The sequence below is a fragment of the Oncorhynchus gorbuscha genome, linkage group LG14, assembly GCF_021184085.1.
Source record: "Oncorhynchus gorbuscha isolate QuinsamMale2020 ecotype Even-year linkage group LG14, OgorEven_v1.0, whole genome shotgun sequence".
NCBI classification, from domain to species: domain Eukaryota; kingdom Metazoa; phylum Chordata; class Actinopteri; order Salmoniformes; family Salmonidae; genus Oncorhynchus; species Oncorhynchus gorbuscha.
In genome coordinates, this window is record NC_060186.1 from 56,214,606 (window position 1) to 56,237,721 (window position 23,116).

Sequence of the window (23,116 nt, forward strand, 5' to 3'; positions counted from 1 at the left end):
GTTTAGCTAACGTTAGCAAGCTAACTAATTTAGTTTAACATTAACTAGCGAGATGTTTCTTGTTCAAGTTTCTCCATCCTCTAATTGATCTAGTGGTTGTTATCATCAACCTATTGATTAATCAGCTGGGTCAATAGAGAACTGTAGAGTATAATAGCACTTTACTATGATAGTAACCTTATATTTTTGTATTTATTTTTCTTTTGTAGAGTCAGGATCACTGCAGGAGCCAACCAGTGATGGATCAAGGGTGTCAGGGATTCAGGGAGCCGGTGAGAAAACCTCAGCAGTTAGTCATGGAGCCATTGACTCAGGGGCAGCAGGGTTCACCTGGGACCAGGCAGTGGTCTATCTCCTCATTGCGCTTTACGAACAATACAGATCAAATTTCTATTCTTAAAAAATGAAAAAAAAGCTGCCTGGGAGCTCATAGCACTAGAAATGCAGAAGAAAGGCCAACAGGTCACAGGCCCCCAATAATAACAAAATAGCAAAAGAATCGTGCTGAGGAATGGCAACATGGCCATATTTAAATGCACTAGACACACTCCTTCATAGATAGCACAACATCAACCCTGTGTCAATAGCCAGCAACCTCAGTGGGTTTCAGCCCATGTTAGGTCTACCAATTGCCCCAAAGCCCACCGCTCAACCTGACCTGACACAAGCAGGGTCCACCGAGTCAGAGGACAATGCATGCCAGTCAGAGGATGTGGGACAAACAACTCAATCTGTGAAGCCACCACATTTGAAGAAAATGAAACCTGCAGAGGAGCCAGCTTGGCTTAAAGATTATTGGGTGGAGGTTGATACACGCCAGTTGGCAGCTGGAAAAAGGACATTGGAAGCACAGACATGTCACACAGAGATGTTGGACATGATGAAACAACTACTGGAACAACAGAGCACTGTAGTAAACATCCTCTAAAGCTTGAAGAAGTGAAGTGTCAACAAAAAAAAACTGAAATGAAATGAATTTAAAGAAAATGAACAATATTTTATTAATTAATTCTATATCAAAATGCATTTGCTTGAATTATTAAATTAAAACTATTTGACATTGTTTTCTTATTATGGGTGCAGATCCTTGCGACATGGGGCTGTGCATTATCATGCTGAAACATGAGGTGATGGCGGCAGATGAATGGCACGACAATGGGCCTAATACGCTGAGTATACAAAACATAAAGAACACATGCTCTTTCCATGACATAGACTGACCAGGTGAAAGCTATGATCCCTTATTGATGTCACTTGTCAAATCCACTTCAGTCAGTTTAGATGAAGGGGAGGAGACATGTTAAAAAAGGATGTTTAAGCCTTGAGACAATTGAGCCATGGACTGTGTGTGTGCCATCCATAGGATGAATGTGCAAGACAAAAGATTTAAGTGCCTACAACACTGCTGGGTTTTGCACACTTTAAACTTCTTGTAACTACCCATCCCGGATCCGGGAGCGTTGTCATCAACTACAGTAATTAGTATAACGCAACGGACAAAAAATATTTTATAGAAAATATTAATATTCATGAAATTAGCCTTTTGTTAATCACCCTGTCATCTCAGATTTTGAAATTAGGCTCTACAGCCAAAGCAAGAAAAGCATTTGTGTAAGTTTATCGATAGCCTAGCATAGCATTATTCCTAGCTAGCAGCAGGCAACCTGGTCACGAAAAGCAGAAAAGGAATCAAATGAAATCGTTTACCTTTGATTAGCTTCGGATGTTTACACTCACGAGACTCCCAGTTAGATAGCAAATGTTCCTTTTTTCCATCAATCCTCAAGGTGATTTTCAAATATCTATTCGATAATATATCCACCGGGACAGCTGTATTTTCTGTAAGACCGGGAGGAAAAATAGCCGGACACTTACGCAATGTAGTCGCTTACACTCATTCTTCAACATAAAGGCGTGAAACTAAGTCAAAATGCTGTAGACACCTTGGGGAATACGTAGAAAAAGGAATCTGGTTGATAGCCCATTCACTGCTAAATAGGAACACATCGGAACGCAGAGCTTTCAAAACATGAGTCACTTCCTGATTGGATTTTTCTCAGGCTTTCGCCTGCGATATCAGTTCTGTTATACTCACAGACAATATTTTTACAGTTTTGGAAACTTTAGAGTGTTTTCTATCCCAAGCTGTCAATTATATGCATATTCTAGCATCTTGTCCTGACAAAATAGCCTGTTTACTTTGGGAACGTTATTTTTCCAAAAATGAAAATAGTGCCCCCTAGTTACAACAGGTTTTAACAGTTTTCCGTGTGTATCGCGGAGGGAGGGGGGGCACAATTCAATATTAGGAAGGTGTTGCTAAGGTTTGGTACACTCAGTTAATACAGACAGTATGCTGTTGTGGAGGGTAAGCTGTGCTTTGAAAGAGGCTGTGCTCTGACCTTGAACCTGAGGATTGTTGTTTGTTTAGTCTGTGCTGGTCTTAAAATAAAACACACACATCACACATTCACCAGTTGGTCTCGGCTTCCAAACCACTATCTGGGAAGTTCTATTGACATTTGCTGTAGATCTATATTTAACCAGTAGAGGTAGCAGTAGACCACAGTGCACTGCAGTTGAGACCATTTTTGAATGCAGCTGAGCAGCATTGGAATTTCTGGAGTGTCAGACACAAAAAAAGCAATCACACATAAAGCTGTAGATGGTGTCATGCACAGGCGTCATAATACAATGACAGACAATACCTCCCTTTCTCCTCCTCCTCTTCCTCCTCCTCCCGTGCTTTGTGAATTGTATTGTGTCTAACCTTGGTTTGAAAGGAGTGTGTGAACCCAGATCAGATTCCAGCCCTTGGTCCGGTCACATGATTGGATGGTAGACGTATCAGTCTGCGTGTTGTGTGACACAAGTGAACTCAGGGAGCGATTTGTCTGTCCGGAAGGAAGAAGGGGTTCTCCTGATATCCGCACGCATGCAAACACATAAGTGTACTTGATTACTCTTAATTGCAATGAAAGACAGAGGGCCTGTATTTATGCTATAGTGCCTTGGATATGTAGAGTACACAGCATGTGTTGTTGCATGCTATATGGCTTATTTTGTCTGAGTACAATACAGATTATACTGGGTAGATTAAGAATAAGATGTATTGGTACGTGTGAATAAGAATTTTGTATGTGCTAATGCAAATGCACAAACACAAGGACACATGGTGTGGCAGGTCGTCTCAGGCCACATTTGGTGTCTGTGTGTATTTGGGGGAAAAGGATCTTTGCCTTCCTTTTTTCTCCTTTCACTCGTCTCAGATATCCGCCAGCTGGACGAATGTGACACATCTCTCATTGTCAAGGTCTCCGCCCTTTGGGAACGAGAAGAGACGGAGAGAGAAGCAAGGGAGTGTGAGAGAGGGAGCAAGAGAGAGGGGTAACGAAAGAAAGGGTGTGTATGACAAGGAGGCAAGTGGGTGAGGGAGGGGGAGGGGAAGAGAGAGATGAGAGAGAAGAAGAGAGATGTGAGAGCAAGGGAACGAGGCAGGGAGAGGGGAAAATAATGTGTTCCTGCCGATGCTCACGTAGGCCCACAGCTGCAGAGCTGCAGTTGCTACTCCCCCCCCAAATTCTGGTCCTTCCCCCCACCTACCCCAGAGTCATGCTTCCAGTCATGCTTTCTGCCTCTCGCCTCAGTCACCAAGAGAGACCTGACATGGAGGTGGCACGTGGCTACATCAGGGGGGCTGGGGGATATGGAGGGGTGTGGATAGAGGAGAGGGGATGTGGGTCATCCTGCTTTTCAAAGGGAGCGGAGCATGATCCCCCCTCCTGTACTGTACAATCCCCAAAAGAGTATTGCCAAGCTGTGTGTGCTTCTAAAACTGTGTGCCTGTCTTTGCTGATATGTTTACATTCCTATAAATACTGTGAATAATATAGCCTACTGTGTCAAAAAAAGGAGCACTTTGTGTGTGAGTGAGTGAGTGAGTGAGTGAGTGAGTGAGTGAGTGAGTGAGTGAGTGAGTGAGTGAGTGAGTGCGTGAGTGAGTGAGTGAGTGAGTGAGTGAGTGAGTGAGTGAGTGAGTGAGTGAAAGAGAGAGACAGAGAGACCGAGAGAGAGACAGACAGAGAGAGAGAGAGCGAGACAGAGAAAGAAAAATTGGTCAGAATGGACCATTGTAAAATAATGTCAACTAGATTCCCAGATTCTAACTTTAAAAATATTTGCTGTATGTGTAATATCTCTGTTAATCTTTATGTGACTTGTATGTCTATTTATGACTATGTGTAGGCATATATTGCCATATATGGATGTATGTGTAGGCAAAGTTAACGCCATATTCCACTGCTGTGTGATTTTTATGAATGAGTTTCCAGTTTATCCGGCAGTGGCTGCTGTTGATTCAGCGGAACAGCCACAGCCATCTCCACGACATTACGTTGCCAAGGCCGTGTATGAGGCGAGCTGCACGTTGCTGTGGCGTTAAGTGTGTGTGTGGCGACGTGCCAGGCTGTCAGCTGCCTACTGTGTGGGTCAAAGTCAGACAAGCCAGCCAGAAACCACTGACACACACTCATGCACACACGTACACACGTACACACACACTCGCACACACACTTGCACACACACTCGCACACACACGCACACACACACACACGCACACACGCACGCACGCACGCACGCACGCACGCACGCACGCACGCACGCACGCACGCACACGCACGCACGCACACACACACACGCACACACACACACACACACACACACACACACACACACACACACACACACACACACACACACACACACACACACACAGAAGCAGAAGCAGAAACACTTTCCCACATAACTTGACCCCACACCTTCACTCACACGCAGGTTGCTCATGATAACTGAGCTCTGCTCTTTACCACACCCTTACATTCTCTCTCCCTCTTTCTGTATTTATCTCCCTCGGTCTGTGCCTCTCAGTCCCTCTGTGAACACAGTAAATTGTAGGCCCACAACTCCAGGATGGCATCTTACAGTGCAAACAAATGTACCTGCCTCTGTGTGTGTGTGTGTGTGTACGCATGCGCGTGTTTGTCTGTGTGTGTGTGCACGGGTGTGCGCGTGGGCCCACTCTAACTGTACTTTACTGGTACTGTATTCTCATTTAACTGGTTTACTTGGCTCTCTCGCTTTGTTTTCTTTCTCTCTCTGACTGTATTCAAACTCCAGTCTCTGGGCATCAGCACAAAACTCAGGCTCCCCCAGGCTCCCACAATCTGGACCAAGACTCAAGTGTGGGAAAAGCAAGAAGGGCCAATGTCAATGTCCCATGTTGTCGTGCCTAGTTTTTTCTGCATTTGGAGACCAGTCCTTTTTGTTGAATAATACAAAATAAAATACAAATAGTCATTTAGCAGATGCTCTATCCAGAGCAACTTACACTAGTGAGTGCATACATTTTCATACATTTTCATACATTTTCATTTGTGTATTTAGTTTGCAGTGACCTTCATAAATATACAGTGCCTTCCGTAATTATTGGGATAGTGAAGCATTTTTCTTCCTCTTTCAGCACTATACTCCCAAAATTTGGTTATGAAATCCAACAATGACTATAGGTTAAAGTGCAGAGTGTCAGCTTTAACTTCAGGGAATTTACATCCATAGCGGCTGAACCGTTTAGAAATTAAAGCTCTTTTTAAACATAGTTGTAACTGTGCACTGAGAGTCGGGAAGCAAGTTCAGGGAGTAAGTGTTTTAATCAAATAAACGTAACATAACAAGAAACAATAACAGAGCGCAGACTTACGCCTATGGAACCCTGACCTGTTCACCGGACGTGCTACCTGTCCCTGACCTGCTGTTTTCAACTCTCTAGAGACAGCAGGAGCGGTAGAGGTACTCTCAATGATCGGCTATGAAAAGCCAACTGACATTTACTCCTGAGGTGTTGACCTGTTGCACCCTCGACAACCACTGGGATTATTATTATTTGACCCTGCTGGTCATCTATGATCACATCTTGGCCATGTTCTGTTATAATCTCCACCCGCACAGCCAGAAGAGGACTGGCCAGCTCTCATAGCCTGGTTTCTCTCTAGGTTTCTTCCTCTGTTCTGGCCTTTCTAGGGAGTTTTTCCTAGCCACCGTTCTTCTACACCTGCATTGCTTGCTGTTTGGGGTTTTAGGCTGGGTTTCTGTACAGCACTTTGAGATATCAGCTGATGTAAGAAGGGCTTTATAAATACATTTCATTTGATTTGATGATGCTGTTTGTTTGGCTGCTATGAAAGTGAACTGTGTGTGCAGGGAATAAAGGGTCTATTCATTCCTCCAATTATGTGGCAAAACATTTCTTACACGGAATGAAATGGGGATGGACCTACCTGAATTTGTCCAATAAAAACTCTAATTTTAGTTGCAAAATGTAAAGTTTCTCAACTGTTTGGACTAATGATTAAACCCTAGATCCGCTTGATACAGGTACGAGTGTGCAAGGGAGTATAGAATGTGTCAATGTCTGTCACCTTGATTATTCCAATTTGCCTCTCGACCTGTGCACCTGCATCATTTAATTTGTAGGCTAGGTTGTAGAAAACTCATGATGAGTATAGGGCAAATGTAGTAGCCTAAACCTAATAATATTATATTGAGCTGATTTAATGGAATATGAATGATAGACTGTCATCCATGCTATGCTGTAATAGAAAAAAATATAAATCGTCCTCCCTAATCTCAAATGGTACCGACCACCACTGATATAGAGTGCCTTCAGAAAGTAATCAGATCCCTTGACTTTTTCCAAATGTTGTTACATTGCAGCCTTATTCTAAAATTGGTTAAATAAAAATGTTTGCAGACTTATTAAAAATCAAAAACAGAATACCTTATTTACATAAGTATTCAGACCCTTTGCTATGAGACTCGAACTTGAGCTCAGGTGCATCCTGTTTCCATTGATCATCCTTAAAATGTTTCTACAACTTGATTGGTGTCCACCTGTGGTACATTCAATGCATTGGACATGATTTGGAAAGGCCCACACCTGTTTATATAAGGTCCCACAGTTGACAGTGCATGTCAGAGCAAAAACCAAGCCATGAGGTCAAAAGAATAGTCCATAGAGCTCCAAGACAGGATTATGTCGAGGCACAGATCTGGGGAAGGGTACCAAAAAATAAAAAGCCCGCTTGGAGTTTGCCAAAAGGCACCTAAAGACTCTCAGACTATGAGAAACAAGATTCTCTAGTCTGATTGACCAAGATTGAACTCTTTGGTCTGAAAGCCAAGCCTCACGTCTGTAGGAAACCTGGCACCATCCCTACGGTGAAGCATGGTGGTGTGGGGATGTTTTTCAGCGGCAAAGACAGGGAGACTCATCAGGATCGAGGCAAAGATGAATGTAGCAGAGAGATCCTTGATGGAAACCTGCTCCAGAGCGTTCAGGACCTCAGACTGGGATGAAGGTTCACCTTCCAACACTCAGTGTATAATTTAATTAGGCAAATCCACTCCCACCATCACCGACCAAATTTGCAGCTTCGGCAGCAATTGTGCCCTTTCCAAACAGTCTCTATCTTAGTCAAAGATTTATAACTAAATCAAGATAGACCACTGTCTGTTGTTTCCAATGGGAACAAATTAGTCATAGTGGGCAGAACAAGTAAGGATATGAGCAATTCCAAGCACGCACTAGTGAGATCCTATTGGTGCGTTCTAGCATGCGTCTGCATATTTCCGTATGGAAATGCCTACTCTGTGAGGTGGGCGTCTACAAAACTTAGTCCACTCTGTTCATAGCAGATTCTAGTTTTGGGAACAGAAAACGATATTAAAAGCAAATGTTTCATTGATGAGAAAATCTGCAGAATGTCGGCCAAAATCCATCTTGTTACATCTTCTCCCACTGCCGCCAGTGGGCTTCCTCTCACTACCATATTTGGTAGTGAGTGGAAACACCAAGCGGACGCTTCACATTTATATGTCCAGTGGAATATCTGTCTACTTGTTCTATCTGTGTCTTAGTATTGAATGACTTAGTATTGAATACTTTTTATTGTTTCCAACAGCGGAGGGTTGCTTGGACAGTCGCTAAGGCTGTATTTATCTGTTATTGTTGAAAACACTTTATTTCAGACGCAGCAGGTGTAGCTACTTAGTTAGCTACCATTGCTAATGTTAGCAATGATACAGGCTGAGAGACTAGAATTCCGTAATGATTTGCCTGTAAATTTCATAATAAATGTAGTGTTCTTCTAACAGGCCTACATGTTGTTTGGATTGTTGTTTAAAATATGAAACTCTGCTGTTATTGTTGCAAACACTATTATTTTGGATGTATCAGTCAAGCTAGCTAGCATGCTAACTACAAACAGTAACTTTGCATTATGGTTAGCGTTACAATTATCACCAAGTGGTTTAACCCTATTGGAGCATGTGTGGGGTGTTTGTGTTGAACAGAAATTATTTATAGCTTTTTATCCATTCTTTATTACCACATTCATGATAACATTAATGATAACTACTATCAATCTTCCGACACCTGTTCCTACAAGAGTTCCTTCAATGTGGAAAGAGAATGCTTAATAAATTCTCACAATCAAAAGCTGTTACTTCTTGTACCCTATCCTATCTCCTTCCTCTCACTGACGACCTACTTCTGTCAGCACCAAGGTGAGCGAGTCTCCTTACGTAAGCTTTTTGACTTTGCCTCAGGTAGACTGGAGTGGTTAAGTGATCTGTGTGTGTCTTGTCTTTGGTCCAACCCCTCCTCCCTGGTTGTTCCAGGCGGAAAAGATCAAACAGTGGCTGTAGGGATAACATTCAGTCTTCTGGGCCTCGGCTTTTTATCACTGCAGACGTAATGCCTCTAAACATTAACCCTGGGGAACAATAATCTGTTAATGGAATACCATTGGAATGCTGCAGAGTGACTTTAGCTGTTTATGGAATACCTGCTGTAAGCGTGGCACACTAACACTGATTACATTTCACCTACTGTCCCTCATATACACAAGTATAGTATGATAGAGAGTAAGAGAGCAGAAGTGAAAGAAAAAGGGAGTTGAAGAGGGACTTGGAAAGAGAAAGTTTCATTTTTGAGAGAGAGAGAGACAGGGGAGAGAGGGAGAGAGAGAGGGGGAGAGGGAGAGACAGAGGGAGAGAGGGAGAGAGAGAGGGGGAGAGGGAGAGAGAGAGGGGGAGAGGGAGAGACAGAGGGAGAGAGGGAGAGAGAGAGGGGGAGAGGGAGAGAGAGAGACAGAGGGAGAGAGATAGGTGGAGAGGGAGAGAGAGAGAGACAGAGGGAGAGAGGGAGAGAGAGGGGGAGAGGGAGAGAGAGAGGGGGAGAGGGAGAGACAGAGGGGAGAGGGAGAGAGAGGGGGAGAGGGAGAGAGAGGGAGAGACAGAGGGAGAGACAGAGGGGAGAGAGAGGGGAGAGGGAGAGACAGAGGGAGAGGGGAGAGACAGAAGGGAGAGACAGAAGGAGAGAGAGAGAGGGAGAGAGAGTGGGAGAGGGAGAGAGAGAGGGGGAGAGGGAGAGACAGAGGGAGAGAGAGGGGGAGAGGGAGAGACAGAGGGAGAGAGGGAGAGAGAGGGAGAGAGAGAGAGACAGAGGGAGAGAGAGAGAGAGAAACAGAGGGAGAGAGGGAGAGAGAGGGGGAGAGGGAGAGACAGAGGGAGAGAGGGAGAGAGAGAGAGGGGAGAGGGAGAGAGAGAGGGGGAGACGGAGAGAGAGAGAGGGAGAGAGGGAGAGAGGGAGAGAGAGAGAGGGGGAGAGGGGAGAGAGAGGGGGAGAGGGAGAGAGAGAGGAGAGAGACAGAGGGGGAGAGAGAGAGACAGAGGGAGAGAGGGAGAGAGAGAGGGGGAGAGGGAGAGACAGAGGGAGAGAGGGAGAGAGAGAGGGGGAGAGGGAGAGACAGAGGGAGAGAGAGAGAGACAGAGGGAGAGAGGGAGAGAGAGAGGGGGAGAGGGAGAGACAGAGGGAGAGAGGGAGAGACAGAGGGAGAGAGGGAGAGAGAGAGGGGGAGAGGGAGAGACAGAGGGAGAGAGGGAGAGAGAGAGGGGAGAGGGAGAGAGAGAGGGGTAGAAGGAGAGGGAGAGGGAGAGACAGAGGGAGAGAGAGAGGGGAGAGGGAGAGACAGAGGGAGAGAGGGGGAGAGGGGGAGAGGGAGAGACAGAGGGAGAGAGGGAGAGACAGAGGGAGAGAGGGAGAGAGAGAGGGGAGAGGGAGAGACAGAGGGAGAGAGGGAGAGAGAGAGGGGAGAGGGAGAGAGAGAGGGGTAGAAGGAGAGGGAGAGGGAGAGACAGAGGGAGAGAGAGAGGGGGAGAGGGAGAGACAGAGGGAGAAAAAGACCAAGGTGGAGACAGGGAGAGAGAGGGAGACAAAAGAGAGAGAGAGAGAGACAGAGGGAGAGAGAGAGACTGAGGGAGAGAGAGACCGAGGGAGAGGGGGTTTGAGGGTGTAATAATAGGCATCATCAAGTCATTGAGAGAGAGAGAGAGAGAGAGAGAGAGAGAGAGAGAGAGAGAGAGAGAGAGAGAGAGAGAGAGAGAGAGAGAGAGAGAGAGAGAGAGAGAGAGAGAGAAATTGTTCCTTGACTTCCATAATCAGTTGGTTACACAGTTGACCAAACACAGATCAGGGTGCAGAGACACCTGTTATATTGGCACAATCAGAGCAGAGTCCCTCTGATGCTGCTGCATTGTGGGGCCTTCCTGCACACTGGGACGTAGATGTATGCCCTCCTGCACTGTGGAACCCACCTGTACAATTGGGCCCACCTTAATATTGGCAACTGCACCATGGGGCCCACCTGCATATTGGGACCTACTACCAAACTTAAGCCCTCCTGCATTGTGGAGCACACCTGCACCAGGGTTGGACTCTCTCTAGTGGGAATCTCTGTTCACAACCTTGGAGCCAGTATGTTTACAGCTATGCTCTCAGTGCACATGTAACAAACACAGTGGACGCTTTATGTCAAAAGAGACACTTTTCCAAACATTGACGAAAACGTCCTCTTTGCTCTGTAACAGTGACAGTTAGTCACAGATAAGACAACTGATCACATGGACAAGGATATGTGAAGACTTCCACATACTGTATATATGAGTAATATGTCTACTATGCCAACATGTAACACAGCGATCAAAGTGCTGTATCTCCCATGGCTTTTAAGCATTTTGCCACTGTAGCTTGGCAGGCTAATAGTACCGGCACGTAGCTGTATAGCGAGCCAGAAGGTAACAGCCAGTCTGTTACAGCTGCGGTGGCTTGGAGGCAACAGAAGAGTCATGGAATGAGAATATGATTCATGCTACTTGAATCATGGAACGAGCTTCGACAATCATCATATTGTGTTTTCAATTTTCAAATGAATTACCATTAGCTTGCAGGGGGCCCATCTGAAGTTAATTTAGTTTTGTCTTTGAGTGTTTTTCCCCATTTGGAGGTACCCTGATGACAGATTTTTTTAAACCTTTACTAATGATAAGAATAATGATAAGGCTTCTTATTGTTTATTTCCATCAATTTAAAGACAGAAATCACAAAGCTCTTGTAAGACAGAGCCTTTGACCAAGCAAGCGTGTTATTATGCGTCTATGTCTTGAAAGAGCATTTGACCAGCAGGGGGCCATGACAGCCTGACCCAGTGTTGGGGATCAGATCACGACCCCACTCAGTATTTACCACCACACCACGGACCCAGATGATCCAAGTCTTACCATTCCTTCTCGACACCATTGTTTACAACTGTCTGTCATTATACTGCATCTTATTTTCCTACACCAAATTATGAAAGCTCCCTATCATGTAAGGGTTCTGCTTCTAAACTTTTCTTCAGCTAAGATCTGCTATAGGATCAGCTTTATAAACCCGATTTAGACCATAAACGCAACTGATGAAATCATAAAACTGGTTCTGGACCTGTGCTTGGAGACATCTCCAGTCTCCACCAGTCCACCACACTCCGGTACCATATTCTATAGTGTGTATCGATTGAGTTAAGTGTCAGAGTTAACTCAATCAACTCAATCAGAGTTTCCTTGAAGCTCAGAGCTCTCTTTGCTGCCCAGAGGGTACATTAGGTCATTGAGAGAGAGAAAGAGATAAAGAATTAGCGAGAGAGGAGATAAGAGAGAGAGAGAGCAAGAGAGGGAGAGAGATAAAGAATTATAGCGGGGTGGGGGCGATAAGCGAAAGAGGAACAAGTGCACATAGCAAAAAAAACAGTTGGTTGCCATTTTCTCAGCCTGAGAAGTCGGCAGTGAATGCCCTCACTCGCTAGTACATTTCTGTTGACGTTTCTGTTGACTTGGGTTATGACTCTACAGGATGTCCGATAAGAACAAGGAGGAAGCTTCTCCTTTCAGGGTTTTCATTGCTTTTCTTCATCACCTCCACACATTAGGTACACAGTCATACACACGGGTTATTTACAATGGATTTTGGAATAGCAGTTGAACTGTTGTCGTACTCTGAACGACTTGTGGTTCTAAAGCAAAGGAAAATATACATATGACCGTATTAATACGTTGCTCATGCAATAGGAATATATTCACAGGGATGAATCCCATAGGATTACACCAATAAGGGATACATTTATCAACATACAGTATGTACAAACATATCCCGGAGAGAGTGAGAGAGTATTTTTTTGATAAACATTTCATAACATTTCGATAAACATAATTCCACATTGATATTATGGGGTATTGTGGGTAGGCTAGTGACAAACAATTTCAATTGAATCCATTTTAAATTTAGGCTGAAACACAACAAAATGTGGAAAAAGTCAAGGGGTGTGAATACTTTCTGAAAGCACTGTAAGTTGGATGCTCCTATCAAAGGTGGACAGTGGTTAAAATGTTCCCAAAATGAAACAGTTTGTTAGAGTGGATACTCTGTAGTTGGAGTTTCGCGTTGGTTGTGATATGATGGATTGTGATTGGGGCGCCAGTTGTGATTGGAGCAGTAGGTAGCCTAGTGGTTAGAGCGTTGGACCACTAACCGAAAGGTTGCTAGATTGAATCCCCGAGCTGACAATGTAAAAATCTGTTGTTCTGCCCCTGAACAAGGCAGTTAACCCACTGTTCCTAGGCTGTCATTGTAAATAAGAATTTGTTCTTAACTGACTTGCCTAGTTAAATAAAGGTAAATAAATAAAAGGAAGGTTTCTGGTTGCTAGAAGGGAGATACTGTACAAACTCATAAATTAGGAGACCCATAATATAAAACGTGCATGATAAAGTAGTGGCAGATGACATGTAGGGAGAATTCCAGAACTGAGCAAAACTGTATAACAGCGTAGCTAAAGTGGGGATGAGGAGGACCTGATTTAGTACTTTAATATATTGCAGATTCTGAATGAAAGTGAAAAGATGACGCAGGATTGTATGGATGCTGCTTTGATAGCTCTGAACCAACTTAGCTATTTTGTGATTTTTTTTCGTAAATTATTTTGACTTAATTTTCACGAAATGTATCCACTATCATTTCTTATAACTGACAAGAACCTTTGAACATCAGATCGGCTGTTACTTACCTCAATTTCCCAATAGAAAATAAGATGGATGACCTCCAATGGCGGATCTGCTACCAACAGGACTCTGCTACCAACAGGACTCTGCTACCAACAGGACTCTGCTACCAACAGGACTCTCGTAACTGCAATATTCTCTGCTTTTCTGAAACATGGCTTTTGGACAAGATAACCCCCATGGCTATCCAACTACATGGATTCTCCATTCACTGAGCAGACAGGACAGTGGAGTCAGGGAAATAGAGAGGAGAAGGGGTTTGCCACAAATAGTGTGCTCACTCGAGCGCAGTGGTAGGTTCGACCCATTGTTTACCCATTTTGGAATACCCGATGGTCAAATGCTGACCCTTTTACCTTTTCAGCTGCTATCGTGACAGTTGTATACAACAGTCACTCCTTACTGTCCCTTTTCATGTTGCCAGTGATTTTAATTCCATGTCATTACACAACATGTGATTTACTCTGTTGAGAAATGTGACCCACCGGATTGATTCGGTCTTATGTAGCAAAATTTGATTTGGTGTTTTTTTTACATTGAATACTCGCATGAGTATATACTCCATGATCTCGCCATCACGGTTGACAACTCCATTGTGTCCTCCTCCCAAAGCGCTAAGAACCTTGGCGTGATCCTGGACAACACCCTGTCGTTCTCAACCAACATCAAGGCGGTGGCCCGTTCCTGCTCTCTCCAGGTTCATGCTCTACAGACCATCCGCACCTCAGTACCTCCAGGCTCTGATCAGGCCCTACACCCAAACAAGGGCACGTTCATCCACCTCTGGCCCTGCCTCCCTACCACAGGAAGTACAGCTCCCGCAGCCCAGTCAAAACTGTTTCTCTGGAGACACCTGAAACCCCACCTCTTTATGGAATACCTAGGATAGGATAAGTAATCCCTCTCACCCCCCCCCTTTAAGATTTAGATGCACTATTGTAAAGTGACTGTTCCACTGGAAGTCATAAGGTGAATGCACCAATTTGTAAGTCGCTCTGGATAAGAGCGTCTGCTAAATGACTTAAATGTAATGTAATGAATACAATGAATACAATGTAAAAAAGAGCTAGCCCAGCTAGCAATGAGAAATCGGCCCAGAAGCAGCCCTCTTCCGGAGGTCTAGAAATTATTGAATCGGCCCAGAATCGGGTGTCGGACTCAGCCCGGAATCAAAATGAATGACTGCTCAGAATCGGCCCAAGTACATCGGGCCATTTCAGTCAACAGGAATTCAGCCGACTTTGCCGGCATCTTACCAGAATCCCCCCAGAAGCGGCCCGATGCAATTTTAAATAAATGTATAATATTACCCGGTTTAGTCATTTTAAATATTACTATTATACATTTTATAGATGCAAATTATAACCATCCACAATATTTTAAAATAATTGTATATTTTTCCTAACCCCTTTTGTCATATCCCATTTTTATCCAGTTGTCATATCCCATCGCTGGGACACTCCCATACAGCCTCAGGGGAGGCGATGGTCGAGAGCCATGAGTCCTGCAAACGCAAGCCCGCCAAGCCACATGGCTTCTTGACACAATGCACACTTAACCCAGAAGCCAGCCGCAACAATGTGTCGGAGGAAACACCATACACCTCGTGACTGTGTCAGTGTAAATGCGCCTGGCCCATCGCAGGAGTCACTACAGCACGATGGGACAAGAACATCCCGGCCGGCCAAACCCTCCCCTAACCCGGAAAATGCTGGGCCAATTGTGCATAGCCTCACGGGTCTCCAGGTCGCGGCCAGCACAGGTATCGAAACAGCATCTGTAGCAACGCAGTTTGTACTGCGATGCAGTGTCTTAGTCCGCTGCGCCGCTCGGGAGGCCCCATCCACAATGTTTTTAATGCTTGTCAATTGCCTTGCACAAAGTATCAAAATACTAAAATACTAAAATACTACTTAGACAGGACTCTTAAAGAATTTTATTTGAATTTTAATTAGCTTTTTTTTATCACAGAAACAATGACAAAATATGGAAAAATAAATACATAAATAAACATTAATTCTATAAAGCAGTCCGTGTAATCATCTGCCAGAGAGTAGCCACAATCGGCCCAAGCCCCAAGTAATACACTTCGGCCAGATAACTCGGCCCGAGCTCAATCCCTGCATCCTAGCCATAAGTATGAGGAGCATAAGTACGCTGCAGTCACAAGACGCAGGCCTCCTTACTGCAAACAGCTGGAGGCAGGGCTTTCTCCTATAGAGCTCCATTTTTATGGAATGGTCTGCCTATTCCAGTAAGAGAAGCAGACTCTTAAGTCTTTACTGAAGACTCATCTCTTCAGTAGGTCCTATGATTGAGTGTAGTCTGGTCCAGGAGTGTGAAGGTGAACGGAAAGGCACTGGAGCAACAAATCGCCCCTGCTGTCTCTGCCTGGCCGGTTCCCCTCTCTCCACTGGGATTCTCTGCCTCAAACCCTATTACAGGGGCTGAGTCACTGGCTTACTGGTGCTCTTCCATGCTGTCCCTAGGAGGGGTGCGTCACTTGGGTGGGTTGAGTCACTGACGTGATCTTCCTGTCCGGGTTGGTGGCTCCCCCCCTCGGGTTTGTGCCGTGGGGGAGATCTTTGTGGGCTATACTCGGCCTTGTTTCAGGATGGTAAGTTGGTGGTTGAAGATATCCCTCTAGTGGTGTGGGGGCTGTACTTTGGCAAAGTGGGTGGGGTTATATCATGCCTGTTTGGCCATGTCCGGGGGTATCGTCGTATCGTTTCTCTCTACCACTCCTATCTCAGCCTCCAGCATTTATGCTGCAATAGCTAGGGTCAGTCTGTTATATCTGGAGTATTTCTCCTGTCTTATCCGGTTTCCTGTTTGAATTGAAGTATGCTCTCTAGAATTCTCTCTCTCTCTCTCTCTCTCGAATTCTCTCTCCTTCTGTCTTTCTTTCTTTCTTTCTCCCTCAGAGGACCTGAGGCCTAGGACCATGCCTCAGGACTACCTGGCATGATGACTCCTTGCTGTCCCCAGTCCACCTGGCCGTGCTGCTACTCCAGTTTCAACCGTTCTGCCTGCGGCTATGGAACCCTGACCTGTTCACCTGACGTGCTACCTGTCCCAGACCTACTGTTTTCAACTCTCTAGAGACAGCAGGAGAGGTAGAGATACTCTGAATAATCGGGCAATGAAAAGCCAACTTACATTTACTCCTGAGGTGCTGACCTTTTGCACCCTCTACAATCACTGTGATTATTATTATTTCACCCTGCTGGTCATCTATAAACATTTGAACATCTTGGCCATGTTCTGTGATAATCTCCATCCGGCACAGCCAGAAGAGGACTGGCCACCCCTCATAGCCTGGTTCCTCTCTAGGTTTCTTCCTAGGTTCCGACCTTTCTAGGGAGTTTTTCCTAGCCACCGTGCTTCTACACCTGCATTGCTTGCTGTTTGGGGTTTTAGGCTGGGTTTCTGTACAGCACTTTGAGATATCAGCTGATGTACGAAGGGCTATATAAATACATGTGATTTGATTTGATTTGATATTCTGATTATAATACGATTCATACATTCATACAGTAACAGAGTAGTATTCTGTTTAGTTATAATTCTAAGCTAAATGTATACATCATTTAGTCATTATTCATAAAAATCCCATAACATATCCACCCTATGACTAAATATTATACATCCAATCACACCTCTATTTTTATTAGAATGTTAAAAAACACACATCTATTTTTATTAAAATATTAAAGAGCACACATCTATTTTTATTAAAACTATCTCTTGTTATCCAAATACAACCTAACAAAGACCAACATATGTATTACATTGACTGTTCCAGGCCTACATCCGAATCATAACACTTCTTATCAGGATTTTCGTTATAATCTTCATCAAAGAAACAGTCTAAACATCAAAACATAAGAGAACCTAAACATTAAAAATGATCTCATTTAACATAGGCTTCTCGTATGTGAAGGATCCGGATCCATACGCTAGGTCTAGAATCATGTATTCATCATTCCACTGGTCAGAGCTCGGAATCGACCCGTATCTCACCATCTGTTGTCTCATCGATTTCTCCAGAGTCCTGGAAATGAGAACCTTTCACACCGGAATCATCCACACAAAACTAACACGGTCACACAGGTGAAGGTTGCCCAAAACACAGTGATCATGACGTTTATTCATTTCCCAAACACACTATCAAACCAATTTGTTAGAGCATTATCTCCCCCAGAGATCTCTGCCAAGGCCTTGGTCACTGATCCGTCTGGAGCTGTGTCATTCTGGGATGAAACCTCATACACCCCCCACCCTTTTCAGCCAGTAACATACAATAGGGCAAAAAAGTATTTAGTCAGCCACCAATTGTGCAAGTTCTCCCACTTAAAAAGATGAGAGAGGCCTGTAATTTTTATCATAGGTACACTTCAATTATGACAGACAAAATTAGAAAAATAATCCAGAAAATCACATTGTAGGATTTTTTATGAATTTATTTGCAAATTATGGTGGAAAATAAGTATTTGGTCACCTACAAACAAGCAAGATTTCTGGCTCTCACAGACCTGTTAACTTCTAAAAGGTCCAAGCTTTACCCCAGTGAGGATTCTCCTTATTCTCTCTCTCTCGTTCTCTCTGTATGTCCCCTTACCTTGTAACCTTCTTTTCCAGGATTCATTTTGGGGGATTTATGTGTTTTGTCTGTTTTGTCCCATGTCACACCCTGACCTAACCAAAATAATAAAGAAAACAAAGATAACTAAGGCCATTTTTTCAAAATAAAAGCCTGGAACTATGTCTGAAGACTGTTGACACCTTGAGGAAGTGATAGGGAAAGGAATCTGGTTCATATCCCTTTAAATCCAATTTGACAGTTTTGGAAAATTTAGTAGGTTTTCTATCCAACACTACTAATAATATGCATATATTAGCAACTGAGAGTGAGGAGCTGGCTGTTTACAATGGGCACCTTTTCATCCAAGCTACTCAATACTGCCCCTGCAGCCATAAAACGTTAAAGCAAGGCCCCTGAACTCTCGTGTATTTTCTGCACTATGCAGTGATATGGGCAGCGACCATGTAACGCTTTTACAACATACAGAAGTGTGCTGGTTATCAAGGGTCAAAGTATTGACACAGTTTTTTGAATTGAGAGACAAGCTTAAAGTTTTCTTTATTGACCATCATTTTCACTTGTCTGACAGCTTGAATGATGACGGGTTTCTCACACGACTGGCCTATCTGGGTGATTTTCTTTCTGGACAGAATGATCTGAATCTAGGATTACAGGGACTCTCCGCAACTATATTCAATGTGCGGGACAAAATTGAGGCTAAGATTAAGAAGTTGGTGCTCTTCTCTGTCTGCATTAACAAGGACAATACACGGGTCTTTCCATCATTGTATGATTTTTTGTATGCAAATGAACTCAAGCTTACAGACAATGTCAAATGTGACATAGCGAAGCACCTGAGCGAGTTGGGTGCACAATTACGCAGGTACTTTCCCGAAAAGGATGACACAAACAACTGGATTTGATATCCCTTTCATGCCCTGCCTCCAGTTCACTTACCGATATATGAACAAGAGCCTCATTGAAATTGGAACAAGCGGTTCTGTGAAAATTGTATTTAATCAAAAGCCAGTGACAGATTACTGGATTGGGCTGCGCTTAGAATATCCTGACGTAGCAAATTGCGCTGTTAGGACTCTGATGCCCTTTGCAACCACGTACCTATGTGAGAGTGGATTCTTGCCCTCACAAGCATGAAAACTATACACAGGCACAGACTGTGTATGGAAAATGATTTAAGACTGAGACTCTCTCCAATTACAACCCAACATTGCATAGTTATGTGCATCCTTTCAAGCACATCCTTCTCATTAACCTGTGGTGAATTATTCACAATTTTCGATGAACAAATAAAGTTTTATATGTAAGCTGGCTAAATAAAGAGCAAAATGATTGATTATTATTATATTATTAATTGTGCCCTGGAAGAGCTCTTTGTCACTTCCCACGAGCTGGGTTGTGACAAAAACTCACTCATTCTTATGTTTAGTAAAAGTATCGTTTAGTGTGTGTGTGGCAGGCTTACAATGATGGCAAAAAACAACATTATAGAGTGAGCTGATCCTGGTGCTAGAGGGGGTATGCAGCTGGAGGTTGAATGTTTGAAGGGGTACGGAACTATAAAAAGTTTGGGAACCACTGTACTAAGTGATATCTTTCAAAAAAGCTGTATTAGAAATGATTACCTACAAATACTGACCAGCTCATGTTATAGACAGAAGTGTGCTACATGTCAGACCAATCTAAACTCATCTCTCAGTATGTCCAGCTCATCCATTATCTCAGCCAATAATGGCTAGTGGGAAGGTTGCTCTTTCTTTTTCCGTGGCTAAACCAACTAGGCTCGTAATTTGACAATTTTATTTGTATTTACATAAGGCATACATATTTGATATTAAGGCACATGAAAGTTTACATGTTCCAGAAGGCATTTCTGCCAAAAAAAAAGTTCACTCCAATATCCCTGGCCATTGGAACTGACCATGTAAATGGCTTACTTAGCTTCTTGTGTTCTTCTTATTGTTAATTTATATTTCTTGTGTTTTTGTTCTACCTTATGTTATTTTTAGCACTACTTCGATCTTGTACATAGTTGTCAGTTTAATGCACTAAGGTTTTCAGAGTTAAATTAAACTTTTTGGACAAAGGAGGTGCTACCCAGGCAACTCATCTATTTTGGTGCCACAACAGCCCTTCTTTTCCATGGAGAGCCTGGCTGATAGTGGACCGTTTCAGCAGGATCTAAAAGACAGGCGGAGGTGTGCTGGAGCACCTAGAGGAGCTGCTGGAGTTAACCACACACATCAATGGTGTTGGTTAGATGGCCCACCACTCCCTTCTCAGAGTCTCTTGAGGGTTGTAAAACTAAATATCATGCTGTCAGGTCAGGATTAGATTAGCCCAAAACTAATATAGAAAATAGTTTATTCAAACAAAAATAACTTCTGTACATTTCTAATAAGGCAACAGTCTCTGGTACTGTCCCTTAAGGGAATATAATCATGTACGATTGTAAGTCATCCGACCATGATAACATTTAATTTAGAAAGTAATATCAGCGCCTCAAGAAGAATGTGAAGCCCCTAGTAGATAATTGAGGTGGGTGGAAGCAATGGGGATTGTAACTGTGATCCACCTGGAAACCAAAGCCGGCCCGGATTGAAGCTCTTGATTAATCTGGCTAGACCAAGATGTTATGCGGTGGAGTCCAGCTGAGGCCACTATGAAGTAGATGGAAGATGACATGGCACCTAGGGTGGAGTCAGGGGGAGATGAACGGGAGGGAAAGGGAGATATCTGTGAGCAAAGTGCAGTAAATATAAGGTCAAGTCAAATGTGAGTGTGTGTGCAGTTGCCAATAGAGCATTGCATGGTGATGAACTTGGCTTCTACTTCGGCTAGCGGACTTCTTCCTGGCGTCAGCGATGGTCAGCAGACTGCACCAAGGGGTGAAGAACAGCAGGGGGATATGATACACTCTCACCTCTCCTGCAATAGAAGTGATAGATGCAGAATAAAGCATCTCTCATGGTGATTGGATGTCAAATAAATAATTGCCAATAGTTGAGAAGATATTCTAGTCTAGTCCCAGATCTCTATGTCCACTCACCAACATCTACTAATCATAGACCAGGCGTTCAATCTGAAATTATAAGAAGGATGAGGGAGAGAGAGAATTCACCATCAGAGTAGGAGTGCTGATCTAGGATCCGGACCACGCTGTCCATATAATAGTATTCATTATGATCTTACCTTTTGCAAATTCTTAGTCTGGATTGTTCTCTTGGGTCAAAGTCGACCATGTACATTAATGAAATATGAATTCGTACTGTAGTAGTACCTTATATGGGATGCATACTTGTATCAGCTGTTACAGATTAACTTAATGACAACGAGCTCCTACATGTGCTCCAGAAAAGTTGCCCTCCAGTGGCCACCACAACTCCTCTAGCCACATTTCTTGGAACTCATAGACAGAGGCTGGCAGGCAGGCAGACACACAAAGTCTGAGAGCTGGGCAAAAAAGACAAATGCTAAACAAATGTTGCTATTCATAGGTTGTAGACAGATGGCAATGTTTTCATTAGCTAGCAAAGTTTGTCAAAAATGGCTAGCAGTTAAAATCCGGTGGTCTCCTCTCAATCTTAGCTAACGTAAACTCACGTAAACTCGTACATCGCCTTGGTCTGTACAATTGCCCTTATTTTAGTGCCCCCAAAAACGTAATGCTTCCAGATCAACTGTAATGTCAATACCATTCTAAAGCCCAATTTCTCCCCTTTCCAACATAATCAATTACATGACCTAAACGCTGACGGTTCTGCATAATTTAAGCAGGCAATGAGCCCCGTCGGGTCTTTTTTTTAAATGGCGGGTGGGGAAGCAAAACTAATGCGTGATAGTGAGAAGGAGAGATGTTGTGTGGGAAAATTGCTTTTTTTCACTCGATCTGTCCAACTTATCACCTTATCGCCTCTAAAATGTAAATACAACACTATAAAGAGTTTATATAATGTGTCATTACATACCTATTTGAAGGTTTGTGTCGAATTTGAATCGGTGCTAAAGTGATCTTAGAAGTTAACAGCGGCTTTGAGAATGATGATCGCATGCAATGATGGCGAAAAAGATGACTAGGTATCCCCCCCTTACCCCCGTCACTGTCCGTTTCTTGTTTTTAAAGGATGATAGAAGTGCTACACCTGGTGGAGAGAGATTGTAAGACAGAAATAGTTGCTTTATGCGTGCTGTACGTTACGACATGACACGTCAAGATGTAACGGAGGGTCAGTTTTTTAAACTTTTCTCCAATACTATAGAGCCATTACCATGTAGATCAAACGCTTGAATAGAAACCTAGTTCACACCCCCGATTTTGACATCAACACAGTCACTACAGTCCCATTAGTTTTCTTTGTAGCCTCATTTGAATGTTGCGGTTGCGCACATTTGTACGGAATGGGGTGAGTTTACGTTAGCTATCTACGTTTATGATGCATCTAAAGTCAAAAACACTTGTGCAATCAAGGTGATACTGGAACTAAGGCAATATAAACAATATGCACCATCTAAAATATACACAAACCTTAGCTACAAGATGACATAAAACTATGACAATACAGTTACATGTGTAGAAAATTAGCTATGAGTAGGCCTGCTATTAGTAACTAGGCATCATTTAGCAGCACAAAACCCACAACAGTAGGACCCACAACTCACTTTCTTAGATGCATGCACAATCTTCAGAGTTAACACAGTCAATTTAAGCTTAAGCTTACTGTATGCTTCCCAGTTGATAAAGTTTGCGAATACACTATATATACAAAAGTATGTTGGACACCATTTCAAATAGTGGATTTGGCTATTTCATCCCAATCGAACACACAGCCATTCAATCTCCGTAGACAAACATTGGCAGTAGAATGGCCTTACTGAAGAGCTCAGTGACATTCATCATGGCACTGTCATAGGATGCCACCTTTCCAACAAGTCAGTTCGTAAAATGTCTGTCCTGCTAGAGCTGCCCCGGTCAACTGTAAGTGCTGTTATTGTGAAGTGGAAATGTCTATCTATTTTTTAAAACTT